A 12795-nucleotide genomic window follows, 5' to 3' on the forward strand; every position below is an offset into this window, starting at 1 on the left:
CAGGATAATGGCTACTCTACCAAGCAAAATCAGTAGTACAAGAAAAGTGTATAAACAAATAAGAAAATCCCTTCTTTAGGCACTTAAAGGGGCATTATACACCAATTTTCATTAACTGCATGTAATAGACACTACTATAAAGAATAATATGCACAGATACTGATATAAAAATCCAGTGTAAAACCTTTTAAAAACATACTTAGAAGCTCACAATTTAACACTATTAATGAGAGAAGCCTGGGACACCCACTGAAAGGAGCTGAAAGCAGAACCTCCCCCTCGCCTGCATATGAAAAGACCCATTATACAAAGAGAAACAGTCTGAAGTCTATATACATTTAAAACTTTGGGGCTTGGTTAGGAGCCTGAAAATCAGCACAATGTTATTAAAAAATAAGCAAAACTATACATTTTTACAAAAACACACAGAGATGGGTTATATAAATGAATCATCTTCAAAACATTTATGCAAAGAAAAATCTAGTGTATAATGTCCCTTTAAGAACTTTAGCCCAAACCTGTCAAGGCTTTCCAGAACTGCAGCAAGATACACATGATTACATCGCATATAATACTTACTGATGTTCCAGCCTTCTCCCTCTTGAATCTTGAGTCAGTTCTACTTGCAAAGAAAACTCAATGGGGATGATTTATTAAGGGCTGAATGGCCCTGAATACAGCTGTTTCTGCGCAAGCCTTCAGGCTCGCCGGAAACAGGAGTTAAGCAGCAGCGGTCTTAAGAATTCTGCTCCTTAACTCATCCGCTGCCTCTGAGGCAGCGGACAGCAATCCGCCCGATCGTATACGATCGGGTTGATTGACACCCCCTGCTAGTGGCTGATTGGCCGCAAATCTGCAGGGAGTGGCATTGCACACCAGAACTGTTTGTGCAATGTTAAATGCCGACAGCGTATGCTACCCCAAAGAATCTTTGCGCCTATGCTCCTCATGGCTGCCTATGCATTTGGTCCACATTGCCAGATGGTAGGTAGTCAGAGGTATGAGAATGCTGTAGAAGATGTGCAATGGAGAAAATGACTAAAATGTGCATCCAAAAACCCTACAGACGAGTATTCCTGCTAAAGGCATTGGGGGATAGATTACAAGTGGAGCAGTTTGCCTTATCTTGCTCTCAGTCTCACATAAAGAATAAAGCACAATCTGGTATTGCAAGTGGATTGTTCAAAATGTTAATACAAGCATCTTAATATGGCTGGAACTCCAACCACCAGCAGTAAATACTTTTTTAAAGTAGTCGGATTCCAAGATTTTAGATAGTAAAGAAAATGCTATAATAATGAGGTGGGGCTTAAGTCCTTTACTCAGCACACAAACACAAAGATGCAGAAGACATGCCCCAATGAGTGTATCTTGAGAAAATACTCAGCAAACCCAAGTAGACATAATGTATCTTCTATGAGAAAAAATGGAGACAGTCAGGAAGATCCAGAGATAGGAAGACAGATACACATTTGTAAACAGGAGCCCTTCTATAGCTTCTGGTAATCATTGTAAATCCTTAAACAAAGCAAAGTCTAGCAGTGTGAGCAGTCTTCGAAAATTGAAAGTTTTAATGCAAACAAATAAAAACATGACAGGACACATACCAAACAAGCGTTAGCTTTACTAGTGTGTAATCCTATGTCTTTCATGCTGAATAGGCAATTCCTTCTATTTTTGATGCAGATTATTAGCTCTGTAATGGGTGTCAATCTGCCTTTAGTTTGTTTAGTGATTTAGATCAGCGGTCGCCAACCAGTGGTCCGTGGACCACTGGCGGTCCACAAGAAGATGTTGGTGGTCCCTGACACCATCAAGCAGGAATTAATCTTCTCTGATGGTGTCACCCTCATCACGCTGCAACTCCCTACAGTGCCTGGCTGGACATCAGTGAAAACCGACGGAGGAGTTAAATTACAATTTCCCTACGCATGTTGCGTAGTACTGTGCAACTTGTGTAGCTAGATTGTATATTTAACTCCTCCTGCCCGGCACGCTGCTCAGAGAGATTGATATAGTCTTGGCTTGAAATAGTGGAATTATAGTATATAAAAAAAGAAAATCTTAAAAAAATATTCTCTCATATTTCATTTATTTTCTTCCCTTTACCTGTCTCTTTGTAGAAGTTTTCCTAATTCCTTCAGATGGACTTAGATCACTGTTTGTTTTCCTCCCCTCCATTTTCTTTTTTTTTTTTATTAAATATTAATTATTTTTCATTCTAATAATTTTCCAGCACACAAAGCCATTCCACCTGAATTCCATTAATTGCCATCCAGCAGATCAGCCATATCCCACCAGTGTTATAGTAAATGCCAGTAACATCAGTCATGGTTAGCTCACATCCATATTGAGAGCTTTCTGATATAAACTTAATTTATGACTCCAATGTCTGTCCATGATCATAAGTAGTTTTGAACAATTCCTAACTGGGGAGGTAACTTAGAAGTCTTGTGGTCCTTTTAAACATAATTCTTTTTCCCCCACTTTCTGCCTCTCTGTTTGCAGCTCAAAAGTTGTCACTCAACCTTCATCTGTCATTTGGAAGTATTCTCTCAGTTCTGTCATTCATTTAGTTAATTCCAAAAAAATATTCTTAAAAATGTGTAAATATATACATAATGTAAACTTAGCTATGGTTATACTAGTTATGTAAAGTATGTGTGTGTATATATATATATACAGTATATATATATATATATATATATATATATATATATATATACATATATATACATTATAAAAGTTTCTACCTTTTTGAAAAAAATACAACCAATCTGTCGGTCATACTATTCTTTGGTTTTCTTCTATGGGTTCTACTGACCCACAATGAAAACTTCACTCTTTGGGGCCGATTTATCAAAGCGTCAATCTCTGCGCATTCGCTGGAGTCAATACGCTCGCCAGACATCGCTGATGCGAATCTACATACAATGACCTTATTTATTAAAAAGTCTGTCAAAAACACGCGCTTCAAGTACGGCGCAAAGAGCATCGGACTGTTGATAAATAAGAGTCATCGATGTTGCGGATATACTGTTTTTTTCCAACTTTATTTATACTATTTCATTACTGTCCATGAACAAGCACATTTCTCTAAAGCTAATCTTTTATTTTTCATCTGTTAATGTCCAAGAAATAGCTAGATTTATACCTGAACAAACAATAATATCTCATAGAAAGTTATTTTTCTATTTATTTGTTATACAAAAAATCTGATATATATTTTCACATAAATTAATGTGTATTTGTATTTCTATAATGATATGACATTGCCTATCTCAATTTTTTTAATTTTTTTTAACTGATTATTAATGCTAAAATTTGTACATATATCTTTGAACATACTTGTATGTATATATATATATATATATATATATATATGTGTATATATATATATATATATATATATATATATATATATATATATATACAGTATATATATATGTGTGTGTGTTATGTCAGAAATCTTTTGCAAACATATTTACATGTCCCTAAACATTTATACCACTATATGTATATAGTGTAAATATATAATTATTCTAAGCAAGAATAATTGCGAATATAACATGTAATCAGGGTATCATATGTATTTATTTGCAATCAATGGATGTTTTAAGAGCTGGGCCAGTTTTCTCTCTGCACCTGTGTAACCCTTCCTGATTGCAGTCTAGTTTGAAACACCACCCCTATACGTGTTAAAAAATGGGCTGGCATATAAGATGACATTTCTTAATGAAAATAAAATTCAAAAGAAGTAAGAAAAACACTGAAAATAGCATGACAGTAAAGAGGTGATTTAAATATCTGCTGTATCTAACTCATGACAGTTTAATGTTAGGTAGACTATCCCTTTTAGCTATCAGCTTAAGATTATATTGAATCAAACATCATTCGATTATTTATTTTTTTTATTATTATTTTTATTGAAAAGAGACACAGTGATCATGTAACAAATACAATCCATATAACGTGATTCTGTGGTACGCAGACCACTGGGAACTGAATACACTGCAACAAGAGAGCGCGTATGGCCTTATAAAAATCCATTAATAATTTCAAAAGACCATGTTCCGATATGCCATTGTCAATGCAGGCCCCACATCCCTCCCCGGAGTGAAGTATGATGAAGCACTGTCCCAATGTTCATGAGGTGTAAGTGATCACTCCGTCTCCCTTATTTATCCTATTTTTCAACATCAATTAGCCTAATAACTCTATTATAACAACCATAACCAGAATAACTCACATCCCGCCATTCCCCTCTTAATATGGCTGCCAGCATAACCTCATGCTGCCGAAATGGTCTGAGAATCTGTTGTTGCAATGATGGTGCCAAAGTGATAATCAAAAGTTGCCACTTTTTTAAAAAGTGGGTTAGTCTACGCTCTGTATCTAATTTAGCATCATATTGTTCAATGAACATTTGTTTTAATAAGCAACGTTTAAATTGCGCAATAGAAGGGGGTTGTCTATGAATCCATCTAGTTAATATACATCGCCTTGCCAGCAAGATACAAAGTGTCAACAATTTATGTAAATTCTTAAATGAGTTGTCCCATTGAAAAATATATACCTTGCCTATATCTATAGTGAGGGATAAATGAAAGCTTGTTTGGACCCAGTACTGGAAGTGACCCCAAAAACGTCTAATTAGTGAAGAGGTAATGCCGGAAAGATGGAGAATCCTCCCTACATTTGACACACCTGTTAGGGTGACCTGTGTTCCATTTAGATAATCTATTAGGGGTGATGTAATCCTTATGTAATAACCTGACCTGTGCCTCCCTCAGCGGTATCGCTAGAGTAGCTGCCCTAGCCAGATCCAAACTTTTCCCCAAGTCCTGTACGTCAAGCTGTGGAGAGATATCAGCCCTCAGTTTTCCTAATATTTGTGCTTGCATCGCCCCTTCTCTACATTTCAGCAAGCACTTATAAAAACTAGAGATAGCAAAGACCCCTATCTTAAACAATGTGTGTGAGACAGCAAAGGGTGAGATGTTCCAGAATTTGGGGTCATCTCTCTGGAGCGCAGAGATATAATGTCTAACCTGCAAGTATGCGTAGAAGTGTTTGTGGGGGATCTGAAATCTGTCTCTAATGTCCTGAAAAGACCTAATGGAGTGCAACAGAGGGTCTAAAAGGTCGCCCACCGTTTTTATCCCCACAGAACCCCAAAAACGGAAAGGCTCACAATCACTACCAGCTGGAAAGTACTGGTTACCAATCAGTGGGATAAATGTGGGTGATGGGCAAGTAATACCCATATATTTATTAATTGCGCTCCATGCTCTCAAGGAGTCTCTGTATAAGAGGTTATTACTAATATGTAATGGGGCATCCTTCAGTGCTATATAAGGCAAGTATGCTAAAGCCAAGGGAGCACACTTTGCTTCCTCTAACCATGGCTCATAAAAAAGAGCAGTGTTAAGCTACCAGTCTGTAACCAGTCTCGCTAATGTGGCCCAATTATAAAGTTTTAGGTTGGGAAGGCCTAGGCCTCCAATAAGGTAGGGTTGGCTATGTTTGTCAGCTGCTATGTGAGACTTTTTCCCCCTCCAGATGAAATTAATTATTACTCTAGAAAGCAGAGCCAAGTCCCTTCTTGTCATAAGAATAGGCAGCATCAATAAGGGGTACATTATCTTAGGCAAGATTGACATCTTTGAAAATCCAAAAAGTATGGCAGCAATAAGTAGTTTATCAATGGTCTTTATTGGAGCACAACAAACAAGATAGCAGCGACGTTTAGGGAGCTTCCTCCCTTTGTCAAGCAGGATTTTCACTATATTTGGTAGGGTTTGGTGGTACCCCTATGTGACGTGCAACTAGTTCAGGTGCTGACTGATGTTTTTTGGATTCTATTTAAGATTGACATCTTTAACAGATTAATTCGCCCAGACAGACCCAGAGGCAGGTCGATCCAGCTCTGGAGTTGGGTAGATAGTGCCCTACATCTGTCCGTAATATTTAAGTCGTAAATCTTTTGTGGATTATTATGGAGCTGAATACCCAGGTATGTGAGAGAGTTAACCATAACCTTGAATGGATATTCGTGGGAGGAGTCGGGGTGTTTATGTAGCCATAATATTTCTGATTTGGCAGTGTTTATTTTATACCCCGAAAAACTACCGAATTCAGAAATAGCCTGTAATATGTGAGATATGTATAAAGCTGGGGATTCCACAAACAGGAGCATATCATCGGCATATAATGCCAGATGCAGGGGAACTTCCTGGATCAACATCCCAGGGAAGACTTGCTTAAGCTTAATTGCCAATGGTTCCAATGCCAGGTCAAATAGTAGGGCGGATAAAGGACATCCCTGCCTAGTTCCTCTCTGAAGAATAAAGTCGGGGGAAAACAAACCATTTGTGATATAGACAATCACTTTAGATGGAGAGTAATTATAAATGAAAAATAAAGGTTTTGTTGCTCTTTTCTTATATTAAACAAGAGAAAATCACTTATTTAACTTGCTTATATAAGGTGAGACTTTAATTTAGTAATTGAATAAAATATATAGGACTTCAGAAAATGAATAGATAGATAATGGCAACTGGTTAACATGGAATCAGAACAGAATAATGATGATCTGAACAGTACAGAGGAGTAATGAGATCACAGATAGTTTTAAATGACTCTTATAACAGTTTGCGGAAATCCCAAGAACAAATGTATAAATATGGTATAGCAATATCTTCACGCACTCACACACTCACGCAATAAAATATTTACAGTCCAGACAAACACGCTTATATCCCGAATACTCTACAGGAGGACAAGATATACTAATCCAATGTCGAGAGAGATATTATGTGACAAACAATGGAACGTATAAAGTGTTTGATAAAGATTTAGGATTGGTGCGTGGAGAGCGGTACTTATCTTGCAACCGTAGCGGAGATTGAAGCGTGGAGAGCGGTATCACCCCTGTGAGAGCTGACAAGGTGAGAGCTGGCAGCTTGGAGATTCGGTGTCCGCTTTGTGTGAGCGCGAATTCGGCGTGTGAGGAATGTAGATCCGGCTAGCGTAGGAATCCGGAAGACAGATACCGATAGAGGATGGAGGAACAGCTGATTCCCAGCGGGTAACATAAGGAGAATCAGAGAGAACTGAATAAACTGCAAGGACAAGGTAATCAGTGACGATCAACTTCAATTTACAGGCCCTGATTGAGGAAAGAGTACTTCCTTAAATAGGAAGGAAGTACTTAGGCTGGCAAGATTTAAAGGGATATCACACCATTAGTCAGTATTCTAGCAGTCGGGGAGTTATAGATTTTGTGAATAATATTGAGAAAGGGGCCTCCGAAGTTAAATTTTGTCATGGTGTTAGTTAGATGTGTCCAGTCCACTCTGTCGAAAGCCTTTTCTACATCGAGCGAGAGCAGAAAGGCCTCCGGTCTGTCTGACATCATTCGATTATTAAAATTTTGTCAAAAGTATTACACTATTTGGCCTAATGTCATCAACAATGTTTATCTTTAATACTAATTTCACATATATATAGTTTCAAAGTATAATACACAATGTAACAAATTACATTTACAAGTTCTGATGATTGATCAATGACTCAAGTCTAGAGCAATTTGATTTGTTAGTGATAGTAGAAAATGTATAATTCAATCAGATTGGCTGATTTCATTAATCATGTGATTATTCATTTACCAATAAGAAGTTGTGGAAAACTTTACTAGTTTGTGGGTTGTTTAGGAGTTTGAGTATTGCGACAAATTTGGTGCGAAAAGTGTTGCGTCAAATTTGGTGCGAAGTGGAGAGTGTGACTTGTATTACATGTGTTAAACATGGTGGAAATAGATTTATCCAAAAATGGAAGTTAGCATCAAATGGGAAGTCCTTAATTTTTATGTATGAGAAGATTTTATCAAGTTGAGGGCAGGCTTGGAGGAGCAAAGACAAAACAAACAGCAATTCCATTTAGCAGCATTGATAAATTTAGATTATAAACACAATCTCTAACATATGATGTCTTTACCCAAGCATAGGATGTCCTGACAAACTAATTCAAAAATTGTTTTTTTGACGTTGAAAGAAAAAAAGGCCTTTAAACTCAAATATTTCTTTAATATTGAAAGTAATAAACCTGACAGAAGTTGAAGGCTTAGGTCACATAAAAGGCAAAATATGTCAGAATATAGAAAATCTATTATCACCAACTTTACCATTTTCATTCTCTGGCCCTTAGTTAAGTAGAGAGGAACTTTTGGAGAAACAGATTATATTAAAAACACCAACTCCACAATTAGATCATTGTAAAAGATCATTCCTAGAAGCTCTATTTAATGAGGAAGAAATCACTCTGGCTATCAAAATAGGTAAAAGCCCTGGTCTAGGACTCAAGCACCAAGTATTGTAAAACCTTTCATCACACATTAATTTTATCGTTATAAAAGTAATTACAGCTATGGACAAAACTACAATGCTTAAAATGTATATTTCTACAAGCAGGGTAAAACACTCCTAATAGTTTTAGGCTAATATTTCTTTTGAATGTAGACATAAAAATCTATGTTCAGGTGTGGGCTGGAACCCTTAATTCCATTATGCAAGAAACTACACATAGATAAATGAGGTTTGTCAATATTATAATCTTTTTTTTTTAAATTTTTATTGTACAAAAAAGAAAAAAGACAAATACAAACAACACACACATAACACACAATTCTCCATGCATGGAGATTACAGCATAAAAGAAACAATATATAAGAAGGGACAAAAGCCAAGTAGCAATGACCCTTTCCCGGACAACTAAAAAAAAAAAAAAAAGTAGTAGTAATGAAGAATATTCCCTCTCTCCTCTCACCCCCCCGTATCCCCCCCAATCTAATTTAATGTTGATGATTTGTTCTATATATTGTACGAAGTCGTTTCCCTGAAAGCCCACAAAAACTCTCCACCTTCTACAGAATTTCTCTCCTGAGGGCCCCTCCAATTTTGATTCATATGCTGCTTTAATTGATGAATCTAATAGTGCTTTCCTCACTTCTGGGATAGTGGGTGTCTTACAAGAAATCCAATATTTAAAGAGAAGTGTTCTAATAATTGTTAATGCTATTAGTATAAAGTCAACATCTTTATCCCAAGCGGTGTGGGATCTTAAAAAAAGAATAGAGTCTCGTGTTAGCTGGATCTTTTTTTTTACTATATTAGAGAGAAAATATTCTACCTTCATCCAAAATTGATTTACTTTAGGGCATCCCCAGACTAGATGAATCAAGTCAGGGTCATGAAAGTGGCATTTAGAGCAGATATTAAACACATTTTTGTTCCACTTGGTCACTCTCCGAGGAATTAAATAATCTCTGTGTATCACCCTAAATTGAATTTCCCTATAATAAGACGAGGAAAACAACCTCTGTGCAGTTTTTACACTCTTTAAGAGTATTGTTTCAAGATCAGGAGAGTCAACCAGTGTTAACCACTGGGAAGTCAAATCTGTTAGAACCGATGTTTCTTCCAGGGATACCAAAAATTTATAGATAAAGGATAATAATCCCTTCCTAACCTTTACCAGATCAACCAGCGGGTGTTGTTCCCACAACTGGGGATCCAAATTCACTAGTTTAAGGATATAACCTTTTACTTGAATAAAGTAGAATATATGTTTTTTCTGAACTTCCGGAAAGATCTCTTGAAATCTATCAAATGTGAAAACTTTATTTGACTCAGAATCATAGAAGTCTTTCACTATAAGTGGTCTTCCTGGTGACCATTTTTCAAAAGTGTCCGCCATATTGCCTAAAAGAAAGTGTGTATTGCCAGTTATCGGCAACCATTTTGAGATATTCTGCCTCATTCCAATCGATTTAGTTAACCTTCTCCAGACTATTATTATATCTCTATACAGAGGGTGTTCCATTAATCTCTTTCCTAATTCTTTATTTGAAGCAAATAGGATATAATTTAAGGAGAGCGGGGTACAAACTTGATTCTCGAGAATCTCATCCGAGTATACAAAGGATATTGTTAGCCAATCTATAGGGAATCTTAAGATGGCAGCCTGATTATATCTCTCTAGATCGGGTAAAGCGAGCCCGCCTTTAAAATAGGGTTGATATAACTTGGCTAGTTTCAATCTTGGCTTTCTCCCGCTCCAAAGAAATGCTCTCAGAGCTTGATTAAAGAGACGTAGATCAGTCTTATTTATTAAGAGAGGAAACATCCTCAAAGTATACAGAATCTTAGGGACGATAAACATTTTATAAAGAGCTATCTTACCTGTGAGTGAAACCGGGAGTGAGACCCATGATTTTAATTTTTCTCTGCTATCCCTCAGTATTGATACAAAATTATCTTTATACCAATCTGCTGTATTAGCAGAGATCTTCAACCCCAGATATTCCAGCGAGTTCATTTCTATAAACTGAAAGGGTTGTAGTTCCCCTGAATCGTGCTTCAGCCACAAGATTTTGGACTTCAAGAGGTTTGTTTTTTACCCTGAGGCTCTACCGTATTGTTCAAGCAGGTTAATAATAGCACTAATCTGTTTTCTTGGCTCAGCAACAAATAGCAGAAGGTCATCTGCGAATAGAGCAGTTTTAAATTTTACCTGGTCTATATTTATTCCGATCAAGATATTCCTTAATTTGATAGCCAAAGGTTCTATTATAAGATCAAACAATAACGGAGACATCGGGCATCCCTGACGGGTGCCTCTAGTTAGCATAAATGAGTTAGACATAGAGTTATTAATCAACAAAGAGGCCTTAATATCTGAATATACCTTAACAATAAAATCCCTAAAGAGGCCCCTAAAACCAAATCTCTCTAGGACCTGGATCAAGAAGGGCCACTCCACCCTGTCGAAGGCCTTATCTGCATCCAAGGATAGAAGGAAGGCCTCCGGCAGGGCAGTACAGTCTCCCCCAAACCGGTTGATGACCTGAAGAATTTCCCTTACATTAAATTCAGACGCTCTCCCCATAACGAAGCCTGCCTGGTCCTGATGCACTATCGCTGGTAGCAAAGATTTCAGTCTTTCCGCCAGATGTTTCATCAGTATCTTGTAATCAAGGCCGAGAAGTGAAATGGGCCTATATGAGGTCATATCCGAAGAATCTTTATTGATCTTTGGAATTAAGATTATATTGGCCCTCTTAAAGTTCTCCGAAATTTGTTTATCTGTTCCATAATATGTATTATAAAGATCGGTCAGTACCGGGCCTATCTCTGTTCGCAGGATTTGGTAAAATTCGACCGGTAAACAGTCTGGGCCCGGAGCTTTTCCTCTAGCCATTGAATTGATGGTTCTTTGTATTTCCCTCTCTGTTATTGGTCGATTCAGACCCTCCCTATCCTCTCCTGTAATTTTTGGGAGATTGATATCTTCCAAAAAATTTTTAATGTCTTCTGAGTCCGGACATTGTGAAGTATATAAGTTAGTGTAAAACCTCTGAAATAATTGCAGTATTCGGCCTTGATCTGTATATACTTGATCCTTCTCTCTAATTGCTGCTATTGATTTCCTCCTAGACTGTATTTTAAACAGAGTGGCCATATATTTGCCAACTTTATTTCCATATTTAGAAAATCTAGCACTGCTCTTATATGAGAGTACCTCTGCCTCTCCCAGAAGGAACGTCTCTCTTTCTTTCTTTGCCTGGAAGTATTTATCTGTATTCAATTTACAGGGTCTTTCCCTAAACAAGATATATGCCTCCCTCACTTTATCTGAGAGGTCTAAATCTTTCCTCATGTTCTCTTTCTTTACCTTTGCCACATAATTAGAGATTTCCGCTTTTAGATAGGCTTTGGCAGCTTCCCAGAAAAGCTGGACATCCCCTCTGCAGTGGCTGTTAAACGAGCTATAGTCTTCCCATGCTTTAATTAAAAAGTCTTTAAAGCTGGTGGAATCTCGCAGATAAGCTGGAAAGAAAAAGAATTGAATGAGAACTTCATTTTTCCTGCGATAGATAAAGTAACCGGAGCATGGTCTGATAGACTAAAATCTCCAATGCTACATTTCTCAACTTTAGAGATTAATGCGTCTGAGATCAAAAAAGATCTAACCTTGATAGCGTATTGTGAGTTTTAGAACAACATGTGTATTCAAGACTATTTGGATTCAATAGTCTCCATATATCAACTAATTTTAGTGAGTTATGAAGTAGGTTAAATATTTTCTTCTCGAAGTTCAATTGAGCAGATTTGAATTTAATCTCCCCACTTCGAGCCCCCACTTTCCTTCTATCCAAGTATGAGTTTGGTGTGACATTAAAGTCCACTACCAGTATAATCTTAGCTTTAGGGAATCTGAACATCTTCTTCACTAATAAATTCCAAAATTTCTCATTAGAGACATTAGGACCATGAACATTAACCAACAGGTATTCTTCCCCCTCAATAGAAAACCTAATGATCAAATATCTTCCCTCACTGTCTTGAGAGATATTAAGAATTTTATATTCCAACCTTGTGTGGAAAAGAACCATCACTTCTCTAGACGCTTTCGTATATGATGAAAAGAAAGATTCTCCCAGCCAGCGAGCTTTGATCTTTCTATGCTCTTTATCTGATAGGTGAGTTTCCTGTAGACATACTATATCGAAATCTTTTTTCCCTAGTAGGTTCAAGATTGCTTTCCTATTTATAGGGGAGTGTATCCCCCCTATGTTCCAAGTCAGTATTTTAACCATCTAACTTATAAGAGGGAATCCTTGGGGAGAAGGATATGGGAGGGGAGAGGGAAGGGAGAGGAAGAAGAAGAAAAAGAAGGGAGAAGAGGGAAAAAGAGAGAAAAAGAGAAAGAAAAAAAAAGATATAAGTGAATAAA

Source organism: Bombina bombina, chromosome 3, assembly GCF_027579735.1.
Source record: "Bombina bombina isolate aBomBom1 chromosome 3, aBomBom1.pri, whole genome shotgun sequence".
NCBI lineage: Eukaryota > Metazoa > Chordata > Amphibia > Anura > Bombinatoridae > Bombina > Bombina bombina.